Below are 7,136 nucleotides of genomic sequence, written 5' to 3'. Positions count from 1 at the left end.
AGAAGATATGGTTATAAATGGGTTTGACTGCATTGACTTGATTCAACTATAACTGGCCCGAAACAATGGAGGAAGACATGGTTGTAGATAGAATTGAATGGTTTGACAAGATTCAACTATTGTAGTCCCTAAAGAGTAGAAGGAGACAGTGCTCTAGATAGAATTAAATGGTTTGAGTTAAGGTAGAATTGAATGGTGTGTCATGATTCGAGTTTAGTTGACCCTAAACTGCTGGGAAGATATGGTTCTTATAGGTTCATGATTTTCATGTGAACCAATAGACTCAGAATTATAATCAAAATCTTCATTAGAATAATATCAATTTTAGATTCAGCTTTACAATTAAAATCATCAAATTCGTCGTCTGAATCGGATGCTTTGTAGGTTGAGGGGTTAATGGTTTTTATTGTCATAGTTTGTATAGGTAGGTTAATGAAAATGGGAATGGAAGAGGTACAACTAAAGTTTTGTATCCTATAATCACTAGGGAAAGTTTTATCAAAGGTTGGAGTAGGTTTTTTTTGGTTCAGGCAGGGTTCAAATGGTTGGGACTGGTATTGTTGTTGTTGAAGTTGGTATTGTTATTTGGAAGGAAACATTGTAGGTGAATATGTGGGTCGTCTGTAGTATTAGCGACATCGTCTACTTTTTTAATTTATGAAAGAGGCTTTGTAATTGTTGGATTCATCAATCTGTAAGGTTGTTCAGACACATGAGTATTGGAGTTGGATGAGTTGGGAGATTTAGATGTTCGACCTGGAGTTGTAGACCTCAGTATTCACCGATGAGATTGTTGGTAATAGTTTTGAGGTTTTTGGAGTGGGTATGAAGGATACGATAGGCGGTTGTGTCAATATAGATAGTTTGAGATATGTTCTCGTAAAGAAGTACACCACTTAGTTAAGTGGTAAGAGGTGTGGAGGGTTGTTCCCACGTTTTAGGTTCAAACCCCCTTGAACCTATACTTCTTATGCTACCCAGTAACCATATTACCTGTCCTAATCAAGCATATTTACCTATAAAAAAATAAAAAAATTGTTCTGGTCGATCTTCAATCAACTAGAGATATTTCCTAGTGATTGGGAGAAATTGATAACATGCCTGGATATAATGCTGATGAGCTTTGTCACAAGATCAAACGTAGTTGGAAACACAAAGGTGAGAAATAGATAAGAAATCTAAATAGTATTGAATGGTTTGACATTTCTTTTGTTGATAATGGTGGTATCCCACATCCGATGTGGACTAATTCCAATGGTTGTCACCCAGTTTCGAACACATGACAGGAGGGAGATAACCCTTGTTGCTAGTTTTACCATTGAACCAACCCCCAAGAGGTTGAATGGTTTGACATTATTCAACTATGCTCAAGATATGGCTCTAGGTAGAATGGAATGGTTTGACATGGTTCCATTGTAATTGGGACTAAACAGATAATGGCGATTCTCAATTAGCTCATGACCAATTGGTTCCATTCCTTTCTCCAAAATCTACAATATGCATTTAGATTCACAAATCACCAGTAGTAAATCCATTGGGGTTGGATAGTGAAGATCATTGAGTTGATTAATAAGACAAAAAATTTGGTGTGGAGTCTGATGAATTTTGATTTGTTCCTCTTGGACTTGCTAATAAGATACGGAGCTAGCCATAATCCACAAAAAAAAAAAGAAAAAAAAGAAAAAAAAAACGGAGACTATTTTTAAGAAGAAACAGCTTTAGATAGATAGAATCAAATGGTTTGATACTAAAGCCGACTCAGCAGTACTACTTTGCAGTGGATGCATAATCTCCTACATTCAAATATAAGTGTCTCAGCTGTTGTAACTTCTAAATCACATAATGGAAAGTTATATCCACAAATGCCTTAAGGTTTGGATGTTCCTCAGGTTGCCAAGTGTTGGTGGAAGTTTACTTGAAGTAGTATGTCATAGCCCTAAATACCTTAAAATGAATTAGTTCTCCTAAAGACTCCGGTAGCAAAGGATGAAACATGCGTTCTAGATCAAACAATCTAAGCAGTGCAAAACTGTCACTGCAAATGCCTTTGTCAAGAACCTTCCCAATTTCTTCTCCACCTTGAACTTCTGCAATTGAGTGAAAAAAACAAAGAGGAACAGAGATGTTGGATAGAACAAGGGTAGATAATGCTAGAATCTGCTGCACATCGACGAACCCTGAACCTGGTTGAGGATGTAGACTCTATGTGGTCACAGACTTGAAGAAAATTAGTGTCTTTGGCTTTTAACAAGGAAAGGTCTTGAACGAGATCATGCATGCGACATCTTATGATCCTACCGTCATACCTCATTTTGTAAGTAGTCCCCCTCAATGTCTTCTCGGAAATTTTTACCCCTCTGACGCATTAGCCTCTCAGCAACCCACAAACTGATCAATCTTCTGACACAAATCTCGTAGTCTTCAAGGAAGAGTCAGAAATAAATAAAGCATGGTTGCAAGTAGTAGGATAACTAATTGTAGCTCGAAACTAAGATTTCTGAGCATTATGTTTGTTCTTAATTGAGTTGCCAAGTCGAACTCTCAAGCACTCTAGACCACACAGATCGCATCTTTCCTTAATAACAAGCAACCCCCCCTCCCCCAATTTCTACAATTGCCAAAGGTATACCCCACACTTGTTTTACAATTTGTTTCCCAAGTTCCTCATAATTTTTTGGGCAACTACTTTCCTCTATGAATACTTTTTTCAAAAACAAATTCCAACTATCATCCTTGCTTAGAAGTTGTGATTCATGGGGAGGGCTTCTTGGGTCAGAATGTATAGCGATATCTTTGTTGTGTATGGTTGACAGTATTCTAATCTCCTCCCATTTTGTGTGTCTGGTAATGTTGATTTTATACCTTCCCAGACTTCAGTAGTCCAGGCATCAGAAAGTTTCTCCTCCATAATTGCGGTCTTGTTAAGTTGTCCGTCATGAAACCCATAACCTCAAACCATTGAGAAACATAAATCCAAGCACAACAATTAAAATGAGCAGTAATGGCATTTCTGATATAAATTTTGTTGCACGAGTTGTTTGGCCTATATTTCTCATTTCTACAATTGAGATAACACAATGTTGTTTAGAGGTGCCATCAACCAGTTGTGCGTCTAATGTCCACATCTTCGACTAAATCAGTAATATCTGATTCATCGGAGTGGGAAGATGATCGTTCTCTCTCTCTCTCTCCATAGAAATCCTATGGTGCGCAATGAAGTCTTTAAAGATGGAAGTGTACCTTTCACTGGTCTACTTCTCTTTGTGCTTCCTTAAGGATGAAAGTGTTGATAACATCCTCAATGTCGTAAGCGGCATCTTTAATCTCGTTGACCCAATTCTGAACTCTTTAATCTCCTTTTTTGTTTTTCACCTGTCTTTCAAGAAGCATTGGATTTGCTTCAAATCTTTTTGGATCCACTCCACTTGGTCTTTCACTGCGTGCAAGAAAATTGCTTTTTGAATTAACTAGTCAACAAATTTCTCTGCAACTAAGGAAATTATATGCTTGACAACCATGAAGCCATCTATCTTCTTCTTCTTCTTTGAAATCAAAACAAACCAGACAAAGGTCCTGTTGTTAAGAAAAACAGAACTATGAGAAATGAAAAATAAAGAAATAAGATGCAATCACATATAGAAACACAAAGATTTTACATGGTTTCCTCAAGAGTGAGGTACGTCCACAAATCATAAAAGAGAAAACTCGCAGTTACAGATTACACCCTTTCTCCGAATAGGAGAAATATATACTCTACGAAAAAAATAACTAGTGTTTTACATAAGGGTTGAGATCTGTAGACTCATGAAGGCGAACTCATATGTTCACACACAATATGTGAGATCCAACCGTTAAGATTTATCTTAGAGATCCATAAAGTAGTCTCGGGATATTTCTTTTATCCAAACTGTTGGATCTCGCACATACACAGTTGGGATTGTGTGTGAACATATGTGTTCACTTTTCATGTGTCTACGGATCCCGACCCTTTACATAACACCATTGAAATTACAAAAATACACTTGGCAAAATTTCTTTCAGTGCTCCCCCCTTGAACCCCCCCACCTTCCAGGCAATGGGGATGCCAGACTCCAACCCTCCAGTGAGCTCAGCGCCTAGCTTGACTGGTGTCTCCACATGATTATGTTAAATGATGAACAATGCTCCTTCCTGATCGGTACCATCAGGTTCCACAAACCATAACACCTGTCCAAATACAAGCTTGAATGACACTCAATACAATAAATGACTCATTGCTAGAGAAAACACCAGAAAGAAGGATATACAACAAAGCTACCACTCATGACAACTGATGGTACATGTGCAATCTTACACCAGTCTTTCCCCCTCATTTGCCTGAACTCTTGCTGTGAAGCTCTGTGGCATATTCTTTAACTTCAGTTCATCAAGGCCAAGGGTGGGTCACTCCTCGTAATCCATCCATAAGCATTTTCAAAACCTCACACCCAGAAAAATCCAATCTTCCAATTCTTAGCCCAAAATGTTACAAGATCTGAAGCTGAGGAAATCCTCCATAAGAAGAAACCATTTCTTTTTCGCATGTAGGATCTGATTGCTAATCTCGGTATCCATTGTAGGCATTTTTTTTTTTTTTTTTGATGAATAGCCACTGCAGCTTCTCAAGTGGATCTTTGTCAAGTTGACATCAATAAAGGGTGTAAGTGTTTCAACTGCCTAATTGCACTACCTTAAGTTGTGATCTTCAAAGAATGGCTTACATCTAGGGTTTGGAGGTTCCTTAGGTTGTCAAGGGATGATGGAAATCTACTTGAGCTATTACATCTCAACCTTAAATGAATTAGTTCTCCTAATGATTGCGGCAGTAAAGGTTTATAGATCAAGCACCATAAGGAGCCCAAATCCCCCATTAGGACTGCCTTTGTCAAGGAACTTCCAATTTCTTCTCCACAATGCTAAATATAGAAAAGGAACCAAGATGATGGATTGATTAAGGGTAGATATTGTTCAACCTTAAACCCAGTTGTGGAAGTAGATTCAATTTTGTCAGACTTGAAGAAAATTAGCTTCATTGATAACAGGCTCTGCCACATTTTTTTAAAGAATTTACTGTCCAAATTCCTCCATGAACACCTTCTTCTTCAAAGAACAAATTCCAGCTATTGACCTTGCTTAGAAGTCATAATTTGTTGGGAGGACTCTTTGGGTCAGAGTGTAATGCAGTATCTTAATTGTGCCAAGTTAACAGTACTCTACCCCCATTTTGCGAAATCCATAATGTTGAACCATTTCTGTTGTCCAAGATCTTTAAGTTTATGTACTTGAGATACATAAATCCAACCATGGAAATTAAAATGAGCGGTAACAGCATTGTTATTATAAATTTTCTTTGATAGTTGTTTTGCCTATTCCCCCCACCCTCCAATTGAGATTACACAACTTTGCGTGCATTTCGATTGGGTACAAGATTTGTGATAATCCCGTGTTTTCAAATTGCGGACATGCTCCTCTTGACCTGGCTTTTCACCTGTAGTAAAAGAAAACCTTGGTTTTGCTTCCCAAAATCAGTCATCTTGAACTCTTAGGTAATTTTTTTTTCTTATCTCTTCAACCTTAAGATTCTATTTACTACAAACCACGAGAACAAGATAGGATTTTTAGTTGGTTAGAAAAATGGAAGGTGAGGTCGAAATGGATTGAATAGAGCCTGAAGATAGGTGATTTAGAAGAAAGTAAAATTCGGATATTGGGTCATTTTTATTAGGGAAAGTTATTAAAAAATAATATATTATTTTTTAATTATTAATTTTTTTTTATAGATTTGATAAAAAAAAGTAAGAAATCGGTGGTCTGACCGTCAGTTTTTAAGTGGTTGAAAATACCCCCTCACGGTATTTTCATCCACATGAAGCCTTGTGGTCCAACCATCAGTTTTCGATGGAGTATTTTCGTCCACTTGAAAATCTATGGTCACTCTGTTGATTTATTACTTTTTTGATCAAATCTTAAAAATTATTTTAAATTGGCAGTCAGACTGTCAATTTATTACTTTTTTGATCAAATCTTAAAAATTATTTTTAACCTAGATCATATATCATCGTCGATGTCGATGGATACTTATACTGATCTGGATCTACGCTTGACGATGATGGATATTGATTTGAAGATGATGATTTCTAATGACCTGGATCGTATGAAGGTTTGTAGGCTCCTACTTCAGCATCCTCTTCCTTTGGGACAACTTCCTCAACAAGAGCTCTCTTATGCTGCAGACAACATCGAACCATACATATAGGGTATGTGGGGGAGACTCATCCTGGATCAATAGACGATGAGGTAATGGTCAATCCAGTCTCAATCTCCGAATACTCGTTGTGACTACATCTAAAAAGTCCCCAATGTCTCCGAAAGATATGTCTCGACGACCTAGTGCATCGCACATCCATTCGCAATTTGGCTCCATATAATCAGCCTAAAAAAATATTATTAAATACTTAAATTAAATATTATTTAATGAAATATACATTAAAATTTATTTACCTCCTCGTAACATCTCCTCTTGTAGTACTGAGTTAGGTCCTCATCATACCTTGTAGGGATGTATTGTGGCTCCTAGTAATCTGAATTATGAATTCGAGAATTAAATGATCGCATGACTTGCAATAGACGTAAGCATCCTAAAACATGGTAAGCCAAAAAGAATCCATACTTCAATATTTTTTGCAGCTGTTTTCTTCTTACTAAAAATGTCCACCACATGGATGGTTATGACAAAATTCCAAAACACTTTTCTAAGCTTCCTCAGGGACACACAGCCAAATGATTTAAATAAAAGGATAATAATTTTCTCTATTAAAATCAAAACACAGTGGTTTAGTAATGTCTGAGGTTATATAAAATGTTTTACACTAATATAGAATCTTAGACAAATTTTTTACAAATACTTTAAATACTGCAATTAATAAAGAAACAACTGTAATTTTCTTAAAAATATTTTATTTAAAGATGAAACATTAAAATTATTATTTTGTGTTTGTTGTGTTGCGATTATTTTAAATCTTATAGTACAAGATGATATTTCATTTGTAGGCCATGTAATCAAAGGAATTAGAAAATTTATTAAAACAGGAAAAATATCACCAATTAAACAACAAAGA

At 36.3% G+C, this 7,136-nt stretch overlaps 1 long non-coding RNA gene across 1 annotated transcript; it reads right to left on the bottom strand.

Annotated features, from left to right (window-relative positions):
• Window positions 1-4,075: 4,075 nt before the first annotated feature.
• Window positions 4,076-6,650, bottom strand: LOC147388867 (uncharacterized). Its single transcript, XR_015170805.1, has 3 exons — window positions 6,520-6,650; window positions 6,164-6,451; window positions 4,076-4,206 (listed from the first exon to the last, which is right to left on the bottom strand). It is a non-coding gene; the product is annotated as an uncharacterized LOC147388867 (long non-coding RNA).
• Window positions 6,651-7,136: the final 486 nt, after the last annotated feature.

Source organism: Akebia trifoliata, chromosome 12, assembly GCF_017979445.1.
Source record: "Akebia trifoliata isolate Shusen 1 chromosome 12, ASM1797944v1, whole genome shotgun sequence".
NCBI classification, from domain to species: Eukaryota; Viridiplantae; Streptophyta; class Magnoliopsida; order Ranunculales; family Lardizabalaceae; genus Akebia; species Akebia trifoliata.
Note: the sequence above shows the minus strand (reverse complement) of the source record. Positions and strands in the feature narration are given on the sequence as shown.